General features: G+C 37.2%; 1 pseudogene; it reads left to right on the forward strand.

The window, feature by feature from the left end:
• Window positions 1–1014: 1014 nt before the first annotated feature.
• On the forward strand, window positions 1015–1967 carry LOC100410083 (mitochondrial fission factor pseudogene; annotated as a pseudogene).
• The last annotated feature ends 6211 nt before the right edge of the window (window positions 1968–8178 follow it).

Consider the following 8178-nt stretch of genomic DNA (forward strand, 5'->3'; position numbering starts at 1 on the left):
GATATAAGGCAACAGAACCAAGTCAAGAAAGTGTCAAAAAAATAAAAAAGCAAGATGGCGGCAAAGGGAGATTATTGGATGACAATGTTCAACAGGCCTAGGGAGAAAGCTGTCTATATTGAAGCAGATCAGAGGTTTGTTAGGAGAGATTTCTCTTTAAAAAGACAAAGCTGGCTGGGCGCGGTGACTCACGCCTGTAATCCCAGCACTTTGGGAGGCTGAGGTGGGCAGATCACAAGGTCAGGAGTTCAAGACCAGCCTGGCCAACATGGTGGAACTCTGTCTCTACTAAAAATACAAAAATTAGCCGGGCATGGTGGCGGGCTCTTATAATCCCAGCTACTCGGGAGGCAGAGGTTGCAGTGAGTCAAGACTGTGCCATTGCACTCCAGCCTGGGTGACAGAGTGAGACTCCGTCTCCAATAAATAAATAAATAAAAATAAAAAGACAAAACTGATGAAATATCAAATGTATTCAAATTTATTGAGAGAAGGAATGAAGAAGTCTGGAAGTAAAAGTATGTGTAAATACATAGAAAATTAAGGAAACAAGAAAAGCATTTACTCCACGGGAAACACAGTTACGCAGTAAAGAAAAAGTAGTCGTAGTGAGTAGTGAGTAGAGGTGGAGAGAGGGATATCTAGATAGATGATAGACAGATAAATAGATAGATCGATCGATGATCGATCGATACAGTCTATGTAATTGCAATCTACATCCCACCAAGTTGTTTCGTAGAAGTTGGAAACCTTATTCTAATATTTATAGGAAAATATAAAGTATCTAAAATAACCAGCTGAGGCTCTCCTAGTCTGCCGCAGGCTTTGCTAATGGCGTCTGAGAGCACCCACCCTGGCAGCCCTCACTGGGAACTCTCTACAGGCCCAGAGGAACAAAAGTGGCTCTAAACCCAGCACATGCACTTTAAATGGAGTTAAAACATTTAATATGAATGAAGCACAGGAGCAGACAGTGCTAAATAGCAAATAGTAGCTGGTACACATTTGGTGAGTAGGGAAGCACTTCCTTTTCCTACTGGTGCTGAGATGGCAGAAATTAGTCAATTTCAGTATGAAATGGAATATAATAAAGATATTAGTCAGCAAATGAGGGCCCCAGAAAAATTAAAGTTAGCACCATCAAATGGTGATCTGACACAAAAATTCCAAGAAGGAGTTCTAAATGCTAATGTGATGATGCGGATTCTAGAGAGGATTGTTACAGCAGAGAACAACGGAGACATTCCAATTTGAAGACCAGTGGATCTTGACCTTATTCAGTCAACTGCCTTTAAACCTCTGGCACTAAAACCACCACTTCATGTACTTTCAGTGAAAGACCACCAGATTTTCAGGATTTAAAAAGACCTTCAACCCTTCAAAATGAAGAAATCTGTGCAGTTGGCAAGCTAAAAAGAGACTGTTCTTTGACTGAAAATGTTGTTGGCCGAAACAGACAGTTATCAGGAGTGATTTCATCGTGACACCATCACCATAAGAAGCTTGGATCTGCCTTCCCAAGATGACACCCGAAAATAGAACTAATGTTTCCTCTGTTCATGGCCTCCTGTCATTTACCCAGTCTTCTACTCGTAGGGCTTACCAGCATATGGCGGATGCGCTAGATGAAAATCGCAGACCTGGTGCCAGCAGACCTGCTGGCACCACTTATCCTCAGCGGGACAACATCAGGTATGGCACTTCAAATATAGATACAAGAACTGAAGGAACTTTGGATAACATGACTGTTGTAGATGCAGCTTCATTAAGAAGACAGATAATCAAGCTAAATAGACGCTTACAACATCTGGAGGAAGAGAACAAAGAACGTGCCAAGAGAGAAATGGTCATGTATTCAATTACCGTAGGATTCTGGCTGCTTAGTAGCTGGCTCTTGTTTCGTCGCAAGAAGTAACTTCAGCTCTTAAACATACTGTCTCAACAGCTAGAAATATAGAGAACGTGCAACCTTCTTTGTTTCTGTCTTTGCATTTTATGCCGTTATATAGTTCATGCCCTGGTAATGTTTCTTCCAGAGAGAAAGGGGGAAGGACCTATATTGTCAGAGGAAAGGTATATTCTGTCACTCAGCTGTATTCACTTTTAACCAGTTCTGCAGTAGTAGCTACTTAAAATTCTCCCTTTGCATGTTTTTTAAGTAGGCTCTAGTTTGTTGGGATTTTTTTTAAAGGAATTGATTTTGTGCCTCCGCAGAAAGAGTGTATACACAATGGATTTAGAAAAGTATCTTTAAAAGGAAAACATTTTATTCTGTTTTGCAAAGACCAAATAGATTAAATGATTCTGTTAATAGATGGTTTTGCATCTACATTTCAACATTAACACTTTTGAAGTCATGGTCTGGTGTCAGATTTAAGTAAATCAAACCACCTACTACTTCATGATCACCTTCATTAAGCACAGGTACAGATTAAGTTAATTCATAACATTTCAGCACTTTAATATGTATGCAATATGTGTGTTCTTATTTTCATTTGGGTTTTGCATTCGGTTTTCTAAAAAGGGCATTTCTGCTAAGTCCATGTGTGAATAATTTTTAAAACTACAGAATAAAGTACAAATGTAGTATATTTAGTAAACTGCCGACCAAAAACCAAACAAGGTTTGAAAAGGAAGAATAGAGTTGATGGACTTAAACTACTGACTTCAAGTCTTATTAGGAAGCTCTATTCTTTAGTAATCAAGATTGTGTGGTATTGGCACAGAGACAGACAGGCCTATCAATAGAATAGAAAGCATAGAAAGAGACCCATGCTTATACAATTAATGTATTTTTTAAAAAGAGAGCAATGTAATTAAGCAGGAATAGGATCATCTTTTCAGGAAATGGTACTGAAAAAATTAGACATCTACATGGAATTAAAAAGAATTTCAACCTTTATTTTATACCATACACAAAAATTAATTAGAAATGGATCAAGAACCTCAAATAAAAGCAAAAATTATGAATAGTCTGTGAGGAAACACAAGAAAATATTTCTTTAATAAGATATAAAAAACATGGTACTCTTAAAAGTAAAACAATTTAAAAATGTAGTATAGATACAAAATGGAGTACAATTCAGCCCTTAAAAGAGGGGAATCGTGTCATTTGCAACAACACAGACAAACCTGGGGGACATTATGTTAAGTGAAATAAGCAAGGCACAGAAAGACAGATACCACATGATCTCACTTATAAGTGAATCTAAAAGAGCTGAACTCACAGAAGTAGAGAGCAGAATGATGGTTCCAAGAGGCTCAGAATGGGAGTTGATGGGAAAATGGAAGAAGCTTATCAAAATTTCAGTTAGACAGGAGGAATAAGCTTTAGTGATCTATTGTACAGAATGGTGACTATAATAAATAATAATGTGTTGCATACGTAAAAGTCGCCGTAAGAATAGATTTTAAATGTTTCACCACATTTCTGTAAGTATGTGAGAGGTGATAGGTTTATTAGCTTAATTTAATCATTCCACATTGTAAACATACACCAAAACACCACATTGAATTACATGTATACAATTATTAGTCAATTAAAAATAAATTTTAAAAATAAATCTAAATAATAAAAAAAGTAGATAAATTGGATGTCAAAAACTTCTCTTCTTTGAACAAACTGATATGGTTTGGCTCTGTGTCCCCATCTATATCTCATCTTCAATTGTAATCCCCATGTGTCAAGGGGGGACCTCATGGGAGGTGATTGAATCACTGGGGCAGTTTCCCACATGCTGTTCTTGTGATAGTGAGTTCTCTAAGATCTGATGCTTTAAAAGTGTTTAGCAGTTTCCACTGTGCTCTTGCTCTCCTGCTGCCATGTAAATATGCCTTGCTTCCCCTTCACTTTCTGCCATGATTGTAAATTTCCTGAGTCCTCCCCAGACATGTGGAACTGTGACTCAATCAAACTTATTTTGTTTATAAATTACCCAGTCTTGGGTAATATCTTTATAGCAGTGTGAAAAGGGACTAATATAGAGAATTGGTACTGGCAGAGTGGGGTCCTGCTATAAAGATAACCTAAAAATGGGGAAGTGACTTTGAAACTTGGTAATCGGCAGAGGTTGGAGCAGTTTGGAGGGCTCAGAAAAAGATGGGAACATGTGGGAAAGTTTGGAACTTCTAGAGACTTGTTGAATGGTTTTAACCAAAATGTTGATAGTGATATGGACAATGAAGTCCAGGCTGAGGTGTCCTTACATGGAGATGAGAAACTTATTGAGAACTAGAGCAAATGTCACTCTTGTTATGCTTTAGCCATGAGACTGGCAACATTTTGTCCCTGCTTTAGAGATCTGTGGAACTTTGAACTTGAGAGAGACGATTTAGGCTATCTGATGGAAGAAATTTCCAAGCAGCAAAGCATTCAAGAGTGGACCTGGCTGATTCTGAAAGCATTCAGTCATGTGCACTCATAAAGAGATGGTTTGAAATTGGAACTTACGTTTAAAAGGGAAGCAGAGAATAAAGGTTTGGAAAATTTGCAGCCTGACCATGTGTAGAAAAGAAAACGCTTTTTCTGGGGAGAAATTCTACCCAGCTGCAGAAATTTGCACAGGTAAAAGAAAGAGCCGAATGTTAATAGCCAAGACCATGGGGGAAATGTCTCCAGGGCATGTCAGACTAGCAGCCCTTCCCATCACAGGCCCAGAGGCCTAGGAGGAAAAATGGCTTTGTAATCCAGGCCCAGGGCCTCCCCCCATGGACCAGTGTGATATCTTGAGGCAAAAAGTGATCAAGGTCTCTCTGAATAAGATTATGACACAAAGCCAAAGAGCTGATATACCCCTGAGGTAGGACAGTAAAGGTATATTGCTGGCCTTGTCAGCCAAAGGCAAATTGCTTCTGGTGGCCCTTTTGGACAGGAATGGAGAAAAAGGCATTTGCCAAGTCAATGTCTGCATACCAGGTACCAGAAGATGTGTTAACTTGCTCAAGCAATGAAACCACATCTGGTACAGCAGCTGCAATTGGAGTCACCACTTGGTTAAGCTTGGGTAATCCACGGTCTTTCTCCAAGATCAATCTGTCTTCTGCACAGGCCAAATAGGAGAATTGAATAGGGATGTGGTGGAAATCACCACCCCTGTGTCTTTCAAGTCCTTGATGGTGGCACTAATCTCCGCAATCCTTCCAGAGATGTGATATTGTTTTTGATTTACTATTTTTCTAGGTAGAGGCAGCTCTAATGACTTCCACTTGGCCTTTCCCACCAAAATAGCCCTCACCCTGGTCAGAGAGCCAGTATGGGAATTCTGCCAGCTGCACTTCTTTTATTTATAAATTACCCAGTCTCAGGTAGTATCTTTATTACAAATACCATCAAGAAAACAGGCATGCAACAGGCTGGGAGAAAGTATTAGCAAAACACATGTCTAATAAAGGGTCTGTATGCAGAATATATAAAAACTCTTAAAACTGAATGAGAAGACAGACAATCCATATAAAAATGGGCAAAAGATATGAAGAGACACTTAACCAAAAAAGGCATATGAATGGCAGATGAATATTAAAATACATGAAAGAGATATGTATATTAAATATTAAAACACATGAAAGAAAGTCAACATCTTTAGTCATTATTACTACTCATACCCACTAGTGCAGCTAAAATTAAGGGCTGCCAATATCAAGAGTCAGCAAGAATGTTTGAACAAATGGATCACTCAGAAATTGTAGGTGAGAACATGAAGTGGTACAATCACTTTGGAAAACAGTTTGGCAGTTTCTTGTAAAATTAGTAATATACCTACCTGTGACTCATAAGTATTTTCCCAAGACAAAAGTAAATATATGTCCATACAAAGATTTAATGTTCATAAAAAGCTTTATTCTCAATAGTCAAAATTGAAAACAACCCAAATGTCCATTAAAAGACAGATAAGCAAATTGTGATATATCCATTTAATAGCATACTATTGAGCAGTATAAAAGAACTACTGATTCATGAAACATGGATGAATCTGAGAAACATTAAGCCAAGTGAATGAAGCCTGACTCATAGGCTATATATATAATTCTATTTACATAAAACTCTAGAATAGGGTGCCTCGTGGGGGTGGGAGGGGAGTGGGAATTGACCTAAAAGAGACACAAGGGGGATTTTTAGGATAATAAAATGCTTTATTGGTTATAATGATTGCTAATGGGTGTATATTTATCAAAACGTTTTGAATTATATACTTAAAATTGGTGCATTTTAATATATATAAATTATACCTCAATAAAGTTTTTTTAAAAAATCAATGTAATTCACCACATTAACTAAACAAAGAGACAAAAACCAGATAATCATCTCAGTAAATGCAGAAAAAACATTTGATAAAACTCACTATCTACTCAGGAAAACATTTTTTAACATTCTCAGAAGAGAGGTGAACTGCCTAAAAAGCCTATTTTACAAAGAACCTAGAGCTAACATTGTATTACCAGTGAAATGCTAAGTGTTCCCTTTGAGACTAAGAATAAGACAAAGCTGCTCTCTATGTGCTCCTCTATTAAACACTATACTATATGTTCTAGCCTGTGTAATTAGTAAACAAAGATGAATAAGAAGTATAAAGATTAGAAAGGAAGAAAGAAAACTTATTCATCGATATATTTGTGTACATGGTCAAAAATCTACAGTCAACCTTAGAATTAACAAATGAGTTTAGCAAAGTTATTGGATATGAAGTCAAAAAAAACCTGCATTTTTATATACCATAACAATTCATTAAGTGAATTTTTTTTTTGAGACGGAGTCTCACTCTGTCCCAGGATGGAGTGCAGTGGTGCGATCTTGGCTCAACGCAACCTCTGCCTCCCGGGTTCAAGCGATTCCCCTGCCACAGCTTCCCGAGTAGCTGGGACTACAGGCACACACCACCACGCCCAGCCACAAAGTGAAATTTTGAGATACCATGTATAGTGGCATCACAAAAGATCAGATACTTAGTAATGAATATAATGTATGATGCGCAAAAGCTCCACACAGAAAACTATAAAACATTTGAGAAATTGAAGACCTAAACCAGTAGAGAGATCCCAGTATTCACATATCAGAACACTCTATAAAGCGTAAATATCAATTCTCTCCAAATTAATTAACTACATTTCCAATTAAAATCCTAACATTTTTGGCACAATTGACAATGGATTCTAAAATTTATAACACAAATGCAAAGAGTGAAAATATCCAAAGCAATATCAGAGAATTACTCTAGCAGATATCAAAATTTATATAGCGGCCAGGCATGGTGGCTCACATCTGTAATCCCAGCACTTTGGGATGCCAAGGCAGGAGGATTACTTCAGGAGAGTTTGAGATCAGTTTGGGCAACATAGCAAGACCCCACCTCTACAAAAAACTAAAATGAAAAACTTTAGCCAGGCATAATGGTGTGCACGTGGTCATCCAAGCTACTTGGGAGGCTGAGGAGGTCAAGGCTTGAGTCCAGGAGTCAAGAATGTACTCCAGCCTAGGCAACAGAGTGAAACCCTGTCTCTAAAAACATTTTTAAACCTATACAGCTAAGGTAATAAAGACAAAGTATGATTGGTATAAGAATATTCAAATAGACGAATAGCATACATATCTCAGAAGTAGACATGGACATTTATAGGCATTTGATTTATTTGTAAAAGTTGCACCGAGCAGTGGGGAATGTTTTTAACAAATGAAATTGAATAAACTGTAAATCCCTATACTAAAAACAAAATTTGATGCCTAACACCCATTTTATAAAATTCAATTCCAGGAGAATTGTGTATTTAAATGTGAAGGGGGAAACAATACAACTTTTGGAATAGGGAAAGATTTTAACAGGACATACAAAAAATAGCACTTATTAAAGAAAATATTGATTGGTTAGATTGCATTAAAATTAAGAATGGTCATTGAAACCATTGAGAAAATAAAAGGGAAATCACAGAGTAAAGATATTTGCAATAAAATAACAAAAGGCTTACAATATATGAAGAATTCCTACAAGTCAACAAATAATCTACCGGAACAAAAAAAAAAGAGCAAAAGAATTGAAAACTTCATTAATAAGCAATAGTAAGCTATAATTTTAGAATTCAGAATGGTAGTTACCTTTGGGGAGTGGGGAAGGATACCGACCTGGAGGACAGGTAGGAGTTCAGTTTCTGAGATACTTACAATATTCCATTTCTTGACTTGAATGGCAA

Source organism: Callithrix jacchus, chromosome X (genome assembly GCF_049354715.1).
Source record: "Callithrix jacchus isolate 240 chromosome X, calJac240_pri, whole genome shotgun sequence".
Classification (NCBI taxonomy): Eukaryota; Metazoa; Chordata; class Mammalia; order Primates; family Cebidae; genus Callithrix; species Callithrix jacchus.